Genomic DNA, 17,226 nt, shown 5'->3' on the forward strand with positions numbered 1-17,226 from the left:
CTAAAATAGAGAATTCATTGGAATGAAAGAAGACTGAACATAACAAAAGGGATTGGTGGCCTCAAAGACAGGTCAACAGAAATTATACAAATCAAAGTAAAGAGACTTTACTTTCACAGAAAAAAAGAATGAAGAAATAAACCAGAACAGAACATCTGAGACTTGTAAGGCAATATCAAATGGTCTAGTACATATGTAATTGGAGTCCTGGGAGAAAGGATAGAGGGAATGAAGCATTAAAAAGTATTTGAAGAGATAATGACCAAATTTTTTTTGAAAATTGATCAAAGATGCTAGCCCATAAATCCAAGAAGCTCAGCAAACCTCATACAAGAGAAATACACAGAGCACACGTAGGGAAATCATAGTCAAAGTCTGAAGACCAAGGTAAATAGAAAATCTTGAAAGCAGCCAGAGAAACAAGCAGCATTTTATACAAGAAAACAATAATAAGAATGATATCTGCTTTCTTATCAGAAATAATAAAATCAGAGTTTTAAAGTATCCTTTAAAAATGGAAGTGAAATAAAGATATTTTTGGCAGACAAAGCTGAAAGATTTCATCCCCCACAGACCTGTACTATAAGAAATACTGAAAGAAATTAAGTGGGCTGAAGGGAAATGTAATCAGATAGAAACAGTTCTGCAGGAACAAATTAAAAACCAGCAGAAAGAGTAAATTTGTGAAGAAATTGCCTTTTAAACATTAATCTTATTATTATTATATTTATTTATTATTTTTTATTTATTATCATATTAAATCCCTTTAAAGATTATTGGCTATTTAATGTAAACCTAACAATAAAGGAATGTGCAGAATATAGCATATGTGAAAATGAAATACACAACAAGAACCCAAAGGGTAGGAGAGTAGTCATTGGAAATATACTGTTATAAAATTATTAAATAGTTCACGAAGTAATATAGTACATTTTGAATGTTTAGTAGATGTATAGATATAATCTCTAGAATAATCATTAAAGATGAAATAGCATAAAAGTAAAACATCATAAAAATGATAGAGGAATAACTAAAATATCAATGGGGAAATACACTAAAATACTTGACTAAATAAGTAAGTAACTAAACAAATAAAATACTAAATAATTTTTTTTGCTCTTTCAGCCATTTCTTTATTTGTAGTTTGTGTTAATGCAAATCAATTCCATAACATGAGAAGTTACTATAAATCAAAACATAAATACACAAACACAATATACAATCCAAAATAGATGTATGGCATTGGAGCATTAAGCAAAAGGGAATGTTCATTAATATGCACAGTAGTTTCAGATCTGCTGGATATGGTTGTTTTGGTGTAGGTTTCTAAAAATGGAAAAAATGACTTTGACTATCAAGACTACTGTGGCCATATTAGATATTGGAACATCTAAGCGTCACCATGTGATCATGTGAACAAAAGACTTTAGGGAGTGTCTATTTTTTTAAAAGATTTCTGTCCATCAAGGCAGTTGTGAAAAGAATTACTTTCCAAAATGAAGCCTACTTTACGCTTAGGACCAGATTCTAACTATCTAACAATCTTGACTGATAACAGAAAGTGTTCAAAATGTTGCTATTCTGATTCACAGAGATTTTTTTAAAGTATTTACAGAAAGAGTATAAAAGTTTTTCTGAATTTAATGTAAATAAGCTTCCAGCCTTCACATTCCAGATGATTGATTTACATTTTGGCTCTTCCACGTATTTTCCTTTCTAATTTCATGATTTGTCAATTTTACCTTCAAAACACATCATTTTTAAAATCATAGAAAGTATTCAACATATGCAGAGGTAAAAAGCAGTTTGAAATTAATTGAGATCAATGTACTTCTACTCTTTGTTATCAGTTTAGCTAAATGAATCTAGCGCTCTTGTTAAATAAGAATAGTTGATAAGTATATAAGCAAAATTGGCTCATTTTGCTTGGATTTGGGTAGATTCCAATCCATAATTGTCCGGGTATATGTCAATTACTATATAAAAAGTAAAATGCAATGTCAAATTCAAAGCCTCAGAAGAAAAATTCAGTTCCCAAGAGAACAGTGATAGCTTAACAATATAAAACTTTATCTAGAATATATCAGCATTAAATTAGTACTGCTGAAGCAATGCATTGAGGATTTACAGTAACACTAGCTTAACAATATAAAACTTTATCTAGAGTATATCAGCATTAAATTAGTACTCCTGAAACATGCATTGAGGATTTACAGTAACACCTGGAAGTTCGGCTAATGTATACATAAGTACAATCATGGAAGCATTTCGTATTACCTGTTTTATGACCTTATAGGTTTAATATACCAAATGAAAACTTAATCTCTATTCCACATCCAATCCTTTATCTCCAGATAAAATAAAATCTATTCTCACTTTCAAGGTAGAGATTTATGTGTCCATGCTACTTAAGCCACATTTAAGGAAATCATCTCAACTAATTTCAGATGCTGTCTCTCTTCATTTCGTAGATGCAACAAGAACAGATTTAGTATTGGAATTCATGATCTAGTCAAACCCTTCAAATCCCCTTCAAACCAATCAAATTTGAGATTCTCAACATTTTATGTATCAGTAAAATAAAGTGTAGAATTAGCAGATTCAATGAAGACCTGTCTTTCCCTTGCCACGCTAGATGTCTAGATGCCATTTGGATTGGGTTTAGAAGATGAGGAAGTATAGATATTTCTTGGCCTGAGTCTCTTAACAGTAGAGATGTAAAAGGGAGAACAAGATCACAAAGAGGCTGGCTGTTGACTGCAGAGAACTGCTACTTGCCTTGGTGGTGGGGTTAACTGAATTTGAGGCAGCCAAGGTATTCTGGGAGGAGTTACTTGAAAGGGTTACAACAGTTGTTTGACTTGAATAAATCTGCATGGGTAGGAGTAACACCAAAAGCAGCAGCCCGTCTGAGCCTGGCCACCCTCGTTCTGCCTATGTCTGCTCCATTATCTCACTGGATGCCAGGTGTATGGAGAACCACTGGCTCTGGGCAAGTGCAGGCAAGGTCAATACTTAACAGATTTGATTAACCCCCAAAAGGTCAGGAAAGTAGGAACTGAAAAACAAAAAACAGATGACATAAATAAAAATGAAACCCCAAGATGGTAGACTTCAATCTAAAATATCAATTTTATTTTGTAAATAGACTAAACACCCCAATTAAAATACAAGACTGTCAAATTTGATGATAAAGTAAGACCCCACCATATGTTTCTTAGTTTATACATATATTAAACGTGGAGACACAAGGAAGCTGAAATTGAAAGGATGGAAAAAGATATGCCATGCAAACCCTAAGCATACAAAAGATGCTATGGCTATATTACTATCAGACAAAGTAGCTCATGATGAGGAGATATACTAGAAATAAAGTGAGACATTTCATAATGATAAAAGGTTTAATTAATCAAGAAGATATAACAATCCTAAATGTGTCGCATCTGATGAAAAGTCCCTAAATATATGAAACAAAAATTATTAGAAAATAAAGGATAGACAATTCTACAAGCAAGGAGACTTTAACAACATTTTCTCAGTAATTGATAGAACATGTAGAGAAAAATCTTAAACAACATCATCAACCATTTGACCTAATTGACATTTATGTAACATCAGACCCATTAATAGTAAAATACACATTTCGTAAACAACACTTACCAATACAGATCACATGTTGGGCCATAAAACAAGTACCAGTACATATCTAAGGCTTGACATCATTCAGAGTATATTCTCCAATTACCCAGGTATTAAAATAGAAATCAATAACAACAAGATATATACAGAGTCCCCAAATATTTTGAAACTATGTAACATACTACTAAAAAACTCATGGGTCAAAATGAAATCACAAGGGAGATTAGAAAATATTTTTAAATGAATCATAATAAAACAATATATCAAATGTTGCCTGATACAGCTGAAGCACTCCTTAGAGGAAATTTTATAACTTTGAATGCCTGTATTAGAAAAGAAGATATAGAATAAATAATTCGTGTTTCCATCTCAAGAAGTCAGATAAATAAAAGCCAATTAAACCCAAGTAAGTACAAGAAAAATAATAAAAATAAATGTGAAATCAATAAAATAGTAGAGATTATCAACAAAGACAAAAGTTGTGGTTTTTTTTGAAAAGATTAACAGCATGAAGACACACAGAGCAAGATTTATCAAGAAAAAAAATGAAAACATAAATAATCAATGTTAGGAATGAAAGAGGAGATATCCCTATGGATTACACAGGTTTTATAATGATAATAAAGGGATAATATGAACAACTTTATGCCAATAAATTCAACAACAGAGAAGAAATGAATAAACTTGTTGAAAGAAGCAAATTGCCAAAACCAATACAAGAAGAAGTAGGTAATCTATACTTGTTAACATAGTGGAATTCATAACTAAACAGTTTTCCACAAATAGAGCTCCAGGCCCAGATGACTTCACTGATGAATTCTATCAAACATTTAAGGAAGGAATAATACCAATCCTATGCAAAATCATTCAAAAACATTTCTTACTAAATTATGAAACCAGTATAACTTTGATACCAAAACATGATATACAGGAAAGAGAAATTATAGACAAATATCCCTCCTGAACATAGATACAAAAGCCCTAACAAAATATTAGAAAGTCAGATACAGCAATATATGAAAAGGGTAATATGCCCTGATCAGTGGGCTTTACACAGACATGCAAGGTTGGTTTCACATATAAAAATTGATTAATTTTTATCAGATTAAAGAAGAACATCCTATAATCATTTCAGTAGATGCAGAAAAAGCATCTGACAAAATACTTAGCGATAAATTTGGCAAAAAGTGTGTAAGATAACTATACTAAAAACTCTAAAACATTGTTGAGAGAAATTAAAAGATACTTAAATAAATGCAGAATAAGATGTTCTTTGATAGGAAGAGTAAATATTAAGATGTCAATTGTCCACGAGCTGACCTAGAGCTGCACTGTCCAATATGGTAGCCATTAGCCACATGTAGTTGTTTATTTTTTTAATTTGTTTTGTTTTTATTGAGGTATAGTTGATTTACAATATTATATTAGTTTTAGGTGTACAGCATAGTGATTCAAAATTTTTATAGATTATACTCCATTTATAGTTATTATAAAATATTGGCTACATTGCCTGTGCTGTACAATATATCCTTGTACCTTATTTATTTTATACGTAGTAGTTTGTAACTCTTAACACCCTACTCCTATCTTGCCCCTCCCCACTTCTCTCTCCCCATTGGTAACCACCAGTTTGTTCTCTATATCTGTGAATCTGTTTCTTTTTTATTATATTCACTAGTTTGTTTTATTTTGTAGATTTGTGGTTGTTTATTTTAAAATTAATTATAATTAAATAAAAATTTAAAATCCTTTTTTCATTTATACTATCCACATTTTAATTGCTCAACAACAACATGTATGTGACTACCATATTAGACAGCACAGATACAAAGCATTGTCATCATTACAGAAAATTCTATTGGAAAGTATTGATTCAATGCAATCCTGAAAAATCTCTTTTTTAAAAGAAATTTGCATGTTGATTTAAAAATTTATTTGGAAGGCAAAGTACCTAGAAGAGCCAAAACAATCTTGAAAAAGAACAAAGTTGAAGGACTCATGCCACCTGACTTCAAGGTTTTGTATAAAGGAACAGTAATCAAGACAATGTGGTACTGGGGACAGGAGTTAAAAAAGGATAACTGGAAAAGCAGAGAGTCCAGAAATAGAGCTGCACATACGATTTTCAAAAAGGGTGCAAAGCAATTCACTAGGATAAAGGAAAACCTCAACAAACGATGCTTTAATAATTGGGTATCCTTATGGAGGAAAATCCTAGATAACTATCTCATACCACACCCAAAAAAGTATTCAAGATGGATCATAGACCTAACCACAACAATTAAAACTATAAGCCTACTAAAAGGATACATAGGATAATATCTTTTCAAACTTGTGGTAGGCAAAGGTTTCTTTGAGAGAACATAGAAATCATGAACCATGAAAGAAAAATTAATATACTTTACTTCATCAAAATTAAAAATTTCTGCTCATCAAAAGACAACATTAAGGAAAGGAAAAAGCAAGCTACAGATTGGGTGAAAATACTTGCAGCATAGAACAGACAAATAACTTGTATCCAGAATAGAAGGAAAGAATTCCTACAACTCAATAGTGAATGAAAACCTACCGAGTAAAACTGGGCAAAACACTTGAAAAGACACTTCACAAAACAAGATATACATGAATAGACAATAAGAACATGAAAGGATGCTCAGTATCAATGGTCATCAAGAAAATGAAAATTAAAACCATAATGAGATATAGCAATACCCACTCAAACTGCTAAAAACAAAACAAGACAAAAAATGACAACATCAAATGCTGTAGAGGATATGGAATAACAAAAACTCTCATACATTGCTAGTGAGAGAGCAAAATGGTACATCTTTGGAAAACTATTCAGCAGTTTCTTATAAAGTTAAATGTAAATCTGCTGTATAACAAAGCAATTCCACCCCTAGGCAGTAATCCAAGAGAAATGAAAATATATGTTCACAGAAAGCACATACTGAATGATTCCATTAATATGATATTCTGCAACAGAAAATACTACCCTATAGATGATAGAAATCAGATCAGTGTTTACTTGGTGGTGGTAGGGCTCACTAGGAGGGCTTGAGGGAATTTTCCAGGGTAATGGAAGTACTCTGTATCTTGATAGGGATGTGGGTAACATGAGCATATGCATTTGACCAAACCAATACGGCACACTTAAGACCTAAGCATTTTACTGAATGCAAATTATAACTTGTATTAATTTTCTATTGTTGCAGCGCAAATTATCACAAACTTACTGACTTTAAACAATACCCATTTATTACTTCACAGTTTCTGTAGGTCAGAAGTCCAGTATAGCATGAATGGGTTCTCAACTAAAGATATCACAAGGCTGAAATCAAGGTGTCAGCCAGGTTGAGTCCTCAGCTCAAGGTTCTGGGGGAAAATATGCTTCCAAACTTATTGTTAGCTGAATTCAGTTCATTGATGTTGTAGAGTTGAAACACCCCTTCTTTTTTTTTCTGATTATCTGCCAGAGACTGTTCTTAGCATCTAGAGGCCACTTTCAGTTCCTTACCCCATGGCCCTTTACATCTCAGCAACAGAGAATCTCCCTCACATTGAATTCCTCTCACATTTCAAGTATCTCTGATTTCCTCTTCTGCTACCAGCCAGAGAAAAATCTGCATTAAAAGAGCTGATGTTATTAGGTCAGACCCTCCCAGATATATTAAAACCAACCGATTTGAGACTTTAGTTACATTTGCAAAATCCTTTCATAGCAGCACTTAAATTAGTGTTTGATTGAATAACCAGGGGCCAGGAATCGTGGGAGAGGGGCATTTAAAAATGCTGCAGACCACATAACCAAATAAAAAATGAAGGAGGAATAAAAACACTTTCAGGCAAACAACAGCTGAGAGATTTGTTACCAACAAATTTTACTACAAGAAATACAAAAGGAAATTTTTCAGGGTGAAAGGAAAAGGAAAAAGGTGGAAGCCTAAATCTACAGGAAGGAATGAATAGTGCCAGAAATAGTTAATATAAAAGATTATTTTTAATGCTTCTAGAAGATTATCAACTGTTTAAAGCAAAAATAATATGTGGTGGGCTTTATAATACATGTAGAAGAAACATATGTGAGAATAATAGCACCAAGGGCTAGATGGGTTAAAAATGGAATTATAGTGTTAAAAGTTTTTTTACATTGTTTGTTAAATGATAGAATAGAAATTCAAAATGGACTGTGGTAAATTAGGGTTTTATATTGCAATCTCTAGGGCAACCTAGAAAATGCTGGTTCAAATGTATATAACTAAAAAGCCAACAGAGGACATAAATCAAGTTACTAACATCCATGATTAATTAAAAAGAAGACTGGAAAGAAGGGATAAAGTAATAAGTACAAATGGTTTAATTATAAAGCAAATAGCAATATGATAAAGCTAACCATATCAGTAACTATATTTAATATAAATAACTTAAAATGTTCAGTTAAAAGACAGAATTTGTCAGATTGGTTTTTAAAGACCCAGATATATGCTATTTAAAAGAGACACACTTTAGGGCTTCCCTGGTGGCGCAGTGGTTGAGAGTCCGCCTGCCGATTCAGGGGACACGGGTTCGTGCCCTGGTCCGGGAAGATTCCACATGCCATGGAGCGGCTGGGCCTGTGAGCCATGGCTGCTGAGCCTGTGTGTCCGGAGCCTGTGCTCCGCAGAGGGAGAGGCCACAACAGTGAGAGGCCCGCATACAGCAAAAAAATAAAAAAGAAAAAAAAAAAGAAACACACTTTAAATATAAGGACATTAACATATTGAAAATATAAAGATAAAAAAAGATATACAATGCAAACACTAATTGTAAGAAAACTGTGTGGCTATATTAATGTCAGATAAAGTAGTCTTCAAGGAAAGGAGTATTACTAGAAAAAGAGTTGTGTCATAATGACAAAAGGTTTAATTCACCAGAAAGATGTGAAAATACTAAAGGTTTGTACACCCAATAACATAGGCTCAAAATGAGCCAACAAAAATTTACATAACTGAAAGAAAAATTCAACAAATCCACAATCATAGATGAAGATTTTAAAAACTCTTCTCACAGTAATTGACAGAACAAGAAGAAACAATATTATCAAGATTATGGAAGATTTGGATAACTTGATCAAATTGACATTGAGAGAATATTATACTCAGTGACTGTAAAATACACACTTTTACAAGTGTGTACAGATTGATTATATCAGTTGTTTACCCTAGTGACCAGGAGCTGCGGCCCCCGCCTCTGCCCAGTGTCACAAGAGAATATTGCTAGCCTGGAAAAAAGATCAAAATTCAGAATTCTAAGTTTCTACTGAATCAAGTATCACTTTTGCACCATCGGAGTGAAAAATCGTTAAGTGGAACCATCGTAAGTCGGGACAGTCTGTAATCCAAATTCATACCTGAAGTCAGAAGTTCTCACCTGGCAGGGATTTTGCTCCCAGGGGACACTTGACAACTCTGGAAACTTTTTTGGTTACCACGGATGCAGTGCTAGGGGTGTCTAGGGGGCAGAGGCCAGGGATGCTACGTGCAACATATAGTATTGTATATCCCCCTAAACAAAGCATGAGCCACTACGCTTTTTTGTAAAAAAAAAAAAAGACTTAATTTCTAATTTGGGACTGACTAAAATAGATCATATGCTAGGTCTTAAAACAATTATCAATAGATTTCAAAAGATTGAAACACTAAAATAAATCAGAAAAAAGTCAATTTTAATGAATATTAACTTTAAAAAAATAATAAATAAATCAGAGGATAAATACAGATAATCTGACAACAGATAACAGGAGTTTCAGAAAGAACAGAGAAATGGAGGAGATAAAATTATTTAAGAAACCTTGCAAGAAAACTTCCTAGAACTGCAAGACACTAATCACCAAATTGAAAGGGCCCATCAAGTTTCCAGCATAGCAAATGAAAGAGAAACACACACACACACACACACACACACACACACACACACACACACACACACACTCACTCACTCACTAAGTCTTGTAATTGCAAAATTTCTGAATCCCAGAAATAGAAAATGGGTTGGCAGTTATTTGGTCCTGTCCAAGATGTCTATAAGACATTTGGTTCACGTTTAAAGGTCCTATACGAAACATCCATGAGCGTATTTCATCCATGCCAAATGGTTTTGAAAAAGACCTAACTAATATCAAGGACCTTTTGGCATGGACCAATGTCTTATGGATGTTTTGGACAGGACCAAATGTCCTGCAAGGCCCACCCCATTGCCTAATTTGACTCTGAAGTGAAAAACATTTGAGTATCAAAAATAATGCAAGCACTGTTTATCAATTTAACTAAAAAGAATACTATAACTATAGTAGGAGGATTGTGGACCTGAAGTAGCTGTAGAGATTGATAATTAAATCCTCATGTGCCATATCTGGAAATAAATAGGTGCTATCTAAAAACAAAATATTAAAAATAATAGTCTATTATTTAAAGCTATGTGGTAAACAGCTAAAAAGTCAAAAGCCATTGAACCTGAGGAAGGGGGAATAGGGATAACTTGGGCAGAGAATGGTTGTTTTTCATTGTAAGACTACAGTATTTTATTTTTAAAAAGCATATGTGTTAGTTTGAAAAACAGTGCATATTATACATTGCTAAACAAACGTTATACCTTTCTTTAACTACAGAAAGGAAGATTTCCAACAAATAAAGAAAATAATCTCCATTTATACTTTGAAGAATATATGAAATAAAGATATAGAAAAAGAGAAAATGATTAAAAAAATCTTTTAATTTAATTTCTGTGACATGTAATGGCATCTAACAGACAATTGGAGTCTTTGTTTAGCTCTTTGTAAAACTCTATTCCATTTAAGCAAATCAACACCTTTTGGCTTCTTGTTCAAGAAAGTAGATTGACTACACATATTTATATTCTCCCCATACAATAATAATAACAATAATATTAGTAATAGCTAACACTTATAGAGTGTTTACTATGTATCAGGCACTGTTCTAAGTACTTTACATACCTTAATTATAGTAATTCTCCATCAGGTAGGTGTCATTATTATTTCCATTTTACAGATGAGAAAATTGAGACATAGAGAGACAAACTATCTTGCCCAAGGTATAAAGGGTGGTCAGTGGCAGAGCCAGTAATGTGGATCCAAATTCCACGTTCTTGACAACTACACTCTCCTAACTCTCACATTAAAATTCCACTAAAATAATCATGAAGGACAAAAAGAAAATATAAAACAGAAAGCCAATTGTGTCCTTTCCTGGGAAAAATCCCCCAGTGGTCTTCCTTTACATTTACAATAAAATACACACTTCTTACCATGGTTTCAAGACCCTCTGCTTCCCTCTCCAATCTCATCTACTGTCCTCCTAGTTCTTCATTGACCTGCCCCTGTTTGGTCCCTTTATTTGGTCATTTGTTTTGGTCCCTTGGATTTGCTAGTTGTTTTCCTGCCTTAAGGCTGTTTCATTTTTCTGGAATGTCCTTCCCCAGACCTAATGCTTCTCATCATTCTATGTGCTCAAATTAGAACTATCTTCCCCAATTTAGGATTCCATGATTTTAGGGTCAAACAAGATACCTTCTCTGAGCAGCTTCTCTGCCTCTCACCAGATCTCTATATCATATTACTCTGTTTATTTGCTTCATAGAACTTAATATTCTCTGAGATTACCTTGTTTATTTGTTGCCTTGTTTATTCTTACTAGACTGCTTGTCTTTTCTCTATTGTGTCCTCAATACCTGTATCTTTCACTTTTTCTTTTCATCTTGTCTTTAGTGCATAGAATAGTACCTGGTGTGGAGGCCTCTAAGTGCCCCAAAACTACTTGTTGGGGGAGGAGAGAATGCAAAGAGAATTGGAATGGGTTGCAGTAGATAAAAGACTTCAAACAAATTTCTGGAAGCTGAAAAAGTGGATGAAAGGATGGTAACTGGTAAAGTAGAAAAAAGAAAGCCACAGCCTAAAAAACATTAGGAGGGGAGCTAGAGTGGATGGAGTTGGGCAATCTTTTCATGAAAACTTTAGGGTAGGAGTGAGAAGTGAGCTGAAAATGGGTAACGAAGCAGGTCTCTATAGGGAAATGTTGACCTCCTACCCACACATTTCCATTCCCCCACATAGAATGCCATGAAACAAAGTATTTTCCCCTAGGCTAAGACTGCCTGGAAATAACCTAATGAGCTAGTGTGGGAGTTGGTGTCTCAGAATAAAAATCTTCCTCATCCTGGCATTTAGAGTCCCCTGGCATACCAGCTAATTCACTGCCTGCTCACCCAAAGCAAATCCTGCCAGACCATAAGCCCTGTTCTCATATGAGCTCCTAGTCAGCTTTCCTATTTTCCTACTCATAACTATGATGGATAATCAATCACCAGCCACAGGACAACTGAGGAAAATCTCTAACCTGAAAGAAAAAAAACAAATTAATAAAAAATATTCTTTGAGGAAATAGGATATATGGAACTGAAGATAACTCCAAAACAACAACAAGAATCATGAAATTCCAAAACACTAAGGATAAAAAGAAGATCCTAAAAATTTCTAGTGGAAAAAAAAAGTTTACCCTCAAATTAACAAGAATCAGATTGACATAGAGTTTATCAATACTAGATGCTAGAAGATGATAGAACAATACCTACAAAGTTCTGAGGGATACTTATTTTGAGCCTAGACTTTTAAAGCAAACAAATATATCAACTAAGTAAGATGATAGAATAAAGACATTTTCAGATATGGAAAGAATGAGAAAGTTGACCTCCTAGGCATCCTCTCTTAGACATTACTTAAAGATTGTTACAGCAAAATGAAAGAGCAAAGAAAAAGGAAGTCATGGGATTTAAGAAAAAGTAGATCTGAATCAGAATAGTAAGAAAGTGAAGTCCTAGGACAGTCACTGTGCAGCAGCTCATATTTGAAGACAAGATAGAAAAGAATTCTGGGAGAGCTGTCACTAGCATTGGTGTGCCAAGGGCCAGGGCAGTAAGAGTCATTTTCCCTGGGTGTAGGCAATAAGAAAATGCATTTTAATAGAGAATTAAAAACTATAATGAAACTGAATAAAGTTGGTCAGCTTTCTGTTACCACCATGTACCAGAAATTGTAAAAAATATCAGTGATAAATACTCTTCCCTAAAAATATCTTTTGTTAGTCTAAGTTCTAAACAACTGTTGCAGTGATTGTTGAGTCATGGTGACTGGTCCCACTGCCCTGCCCTCGGTATACCAATAGTACCCAGCAAAAAAAGTGAGGGGCATTGATAGCATGATTGAATGTTTAAAACAACTTGAGGATATGATCAAGGCAATTGGTAGAGTATAAAAATAGGAGAATCTATTTGAACTTGATCATCAAAATATTCTCCACTGAATGGTACAGGAACATAACATCATTCCTGTAGAGAAGCAATTACTATTCCAGCACACCATTTGGCTATACAGTGAGAACTATAGTTATAATCATATAAAGACTCTCTGCTGGTATTCAAGTTTTAGTATCAATAAATCAATCTGACTAATTACAGTACACTTAAATATAGTTACATAACAGAATGTAAATGTCATCAGTCTTAACAATGTAAAAATAAAGGTTTAACTGAAAATGGTTAAAAGGTAGGGGATGATGAGGAACAGTGAAAAGAGAGTGGGAGTGTTAATGTCTTCATCTTACAAAGTGGGGAATCAAGAAACATGGAACCAGAGATGGAACATTAGTCCATTTAAACGTTAAATATGGTTAACATTTCAGAGGTAACTAGGGTAGTAATGAGAATGGGGCTCTAAATTATATAGCAAGAAAGACAGTTGGGCAGGGACTTACATAAACTCACCACATGCTTATCTAGCAGAGCAGGATGTCAATAGACAATGTCTAAAATCGATTAAGAAATAATAAACATATTACTTAAGAGATATGGAGATAATACCAGAAAAATTAAATGTTTGAAAGAATTAAAAGTGATTCTCACTGGGGAGCCACATTGAAGGTGGGCAGGAGAGAATTGCCTTTTTTTCCATATAAGTCCTTCTGTGCTGTTTGATTTTTTAGCCAAGCATTTAACCATATTACTTTGCTAAAATTTTCTAAAGTTTTAGAAAGGAGTAACTTTGAAGGATTTGACAATAAACTCTATACATAGAGAGAGCATACTCTATATACTCTATATGTTATCTAAGAGTTCTTCAAAACTGTCTTAATGGAGATAGCACAGCTCTGCAACTAATGTAACAATGCCCTCACTAGACTATTCATTCCATTTATTTCATTCACTCAACAATGCATGATGCTGAAGAGCAGTGAGCTCTCCAAAACTCCACAAATTCAAGCCATGGCTTCATTCCATGTCATAGATACAGGGATCTTTGATAAGCAGGGGTAGCAATGATAGTGGCATATGCTGTGCCAACAACAGTGTTTAGAAGGATACCACTGCTTTTCTCAGGCCTTGGAAAAATGAATGTATCTTAGCATATGAATCTTAGGGAGCAGGCTAATTAACTTTGGACTCTTTAAGATAACTCCTATGACCTATTTTATGTAAAGGATTTGTTTCTTTTTCCTTGTAATATAGGCAATCTTTTAAAGTAGTTAATAGTCTTATTAAAGCATGGGTTTGTACAATGTACCAACGCCCAGATTTTTAAAAACAGAATGCCATCCTGATAACCATAAAAATGTTAGTATTGAGTACCACTGAGCTAGAGAATGGACAAACAGTTAAATAATGTTTATAGCGGGCTTCCCTGGTGGCGCAGTGGTTGAGAGTCCGCCTGCCGATGCGGGGGACACGGGTTCGTGGCCCGGTCCGGGAAGATTCCACGTGCCACGGAGCGCTGGGCCCATGAGCCATGGCCCCTGAGCCTGCGCGTCCGGAGCCTGTGCTCCACAACGGGAGAGGCCACAACAGTGAGAGGCACGCGTACTGCAAAAAAAAAAAAAAAAAAAAGTTTATAGCTACCAAACTATTCTGAAACTAATTTTAGTATACCACAGTTACTTAAAGGAATGAAAGCAATGACAAAGCGTATAAGCATTTCATGGGTAAGGGTTTTACTTCCAGAATATATGAAGTCTTAAGTTTTTTTTTAAATAAACAATAGTTTTATCAACAACGTTTTTACTTTACTGCCTATATTTAAAAATTTAAGTCATAATATATGGTCCTGCCACTATAAGATTATATCAGAGGAATTGTTGCTGGATATTCCCTCCTTATGTATTTCTCTTTCTTTCTTTTTCATCTTCCCTTATTTTCAACTGTCTTATTAGTTTTCTTTTTCTTTTTCTTTTTTTGTTTCTATTTCTCCTTTTATCCTACCCAAGCCTTAGGCCTAGCACTGGCACCCAGTGGCACCCCAAGGCATTGCTGATTGCGCTCAACTATTTTAAGTGATTGCTGACAACTATCACCATTTGTTTGCTAAGAAAAGATCTTTTGCTATTTTAGTTGAATCATCAAAATACCTCCTTAATTTTAAGATTTAATTATTCCTCTTCTATAACACATGACTTTGTTTTTAGACATCGCTGCTCTGTTGTCTCTTTTATTACCACGTTTTCCAGTACATCATTACCACCTGCCTTCATTCAAAATTTCTTTAACATGGTTAAAAAACTTCAGTTCACTTAACCTTTTCCTTTGAGTCGGAGTCACAACTGTCTTTGGCTGTCCTTCGAAATACTTATCTTCTTACGAACTTAGTTTTTAGGCATGAGAAGTGAGAAATAATGCAGTGGCTTAAGAAAATAAACTTGAAAGTCTAGCCATGCCTTGGCAAACAAACTCCAAATGAGATGTTTATTAAAAACGCCCAGTCCTTCAAAAGGGAGTTGCCATTGAGGTGAGGAAATGGGTTTGCGACCTGAAGGAGTCTGCTAATGGAAATCAACACTAGTTTCTAGTTTCTGTTTGTAGAGGCAGGTCAGAGGGATATCTTGAGAACTCCCATTCTGGTATCTACTTAGTACATTTCTGAAAGGATCCTGGACATTTTTCAGCCACTTCTCCAAAAAGATAACTTGTAGACAGCCCAAATAAACCAGTTTTCTGTATGTAAAATTCCCCAAGCCTACTTTCATTTTATATCTGGCAGAAAAATTGCCCATATGGATGTCATTCTAAGTAAATACTGCCATTTATTTTATTTTCCAAAACTCAGTCACTGGAGATAATTTAAAATTAAGATCGGTCCTCCTACTGCTGTATTAGTACTTATCTTCTATTATACTGAATGTTTTCCTAAAGAAATATTTTCTCGGCTGACAAATATAGAGGTAACACAATACCCTCTCATGACAGACACCTCTGTCAGAAAAGAACATTATGCAGTGCAGTCAATTCTTAATTAACTGGGGTTATGGGGAGCAGGCGAAGTATGGATTAAGTGTAATTCCACAGGTAAGTCCTACAGTTCATTTTTATCCATTAATTTCAACCTCTTTCCTAATCACGAGTTTTATCAGAGCTCTTGACAATTAAGTAAATGTAGAGGTTTGTTTCACTTCCTTTCTTATCCCTGTCTAATGAGCAGGAGAATGGAGAGTGGGAAACAAGGGGAAGAGGTATTATCTACTAATATAATAATCAGTCACTGGATCTAAAAGAGTAGTCTGTGTTGGCTCATTAGATAGCCTTAGTTTCTTCCTGATGTTTCCGGAGTTTCATCACTAATATTGGACCACAAATCAGGAATCAAAAGAGCAAAGGAGGGGTCAAAAGTTTTAAAAATCCAGAATCATATCAGATGTGTGAAATATAGCCTCTAGATATATAGTTCTGGAGTCCAAAACTACCTATGTATGCAGTTTCAGTGCTAGGACTGCTTTTGTCTTCCAGAGCAATTTTTTGCTCCAGGCTCTAACTTCCAATCTGTGAAACAGGGATACCTCCAGACTACTCTAGGGTTAGTTTGAAGAAAAACTGATAATGACTGAAGAGCGTATTTGATTAAAAAAAGAAATGCATCGTCAGTGTGGGCACAGGTCACTCTGCTGTCTTCTGTGGGGATTGTGAGTGATGCCAGGACTACGCGTTGGTCTCTCCTTCCTGGCACAAATAGTCAAAGCAATTGTATATGTGAATTGTGTGCTTATAAATCAGATAGCTCCAAATGGTAGTATTTTTCCCAGTTCTGCCGAAGAATCCTCACTTAGACTGGAATTTCCCTTTCTCTTGGCCTTATTCACTTCCTATCTGTAAAGCGAGGAGGTTGGACTAGATTATCTCTGAGGTACCATCTAGCTCTATGAGTTTGTGATGCTGCTTGTAAAAACTTGCAACTTGACCCTTTTTCTTCTTTACTTCAAGCCTTGCCCTCAGCAGAAAATCAAAAAGTCGAAAGTCAGTTCAAGCCATACTGTTGCATAAGAAAAAAGCAACATAGCTTTTTATCCTTTGGGTACTTTTATTATACTTTGAAAACAAAAAGAAGTATTGGAATTAATGTGGGTGCCAACTATAATTTCTATTCTCCTGTCCAACTTCTATGCTTGGTAGTCTAACAAATTTTACCAAGGTAAGTCCATATGTTAGATGAAAGTAGAAAGAGTAAAATACTACTTTACAGTGATGATTCATTGTTGTCTTGATAACAAAAAACCAGCA

General features: G+C 34.4%; 1 pseudogene; it reads right to left on the reverse strand.

Moving 5' to 3' along the window:
- Nucleotides 1-1,562: 1,562 nt before the first annotated feature.
- Nucleotides 1,563-17,226, reverse strand: part of LOC149744208 (signal transducer CD24 pseudogene) — a 33,235-nt pseudogene continuing 17,571 nt past the window's right edge.

The sequence above is a fragment of the Delphinapterus leucas genome, chromosome X, assembly GCF_059928025.1.
Source record: "Delphinapterus leucas isolate spDelLeu-1000000601 "Yukka" chromosome X, BTC_Dleu_Yukka2, whole genome shotgun sequence".
Taxonomy (NCBI): Eukaryota; Metazoa; Chordata; class Mammalia; order Artiodactyla; family Monodontidae; genus Delphinapterus; species Delphinapterus leucas.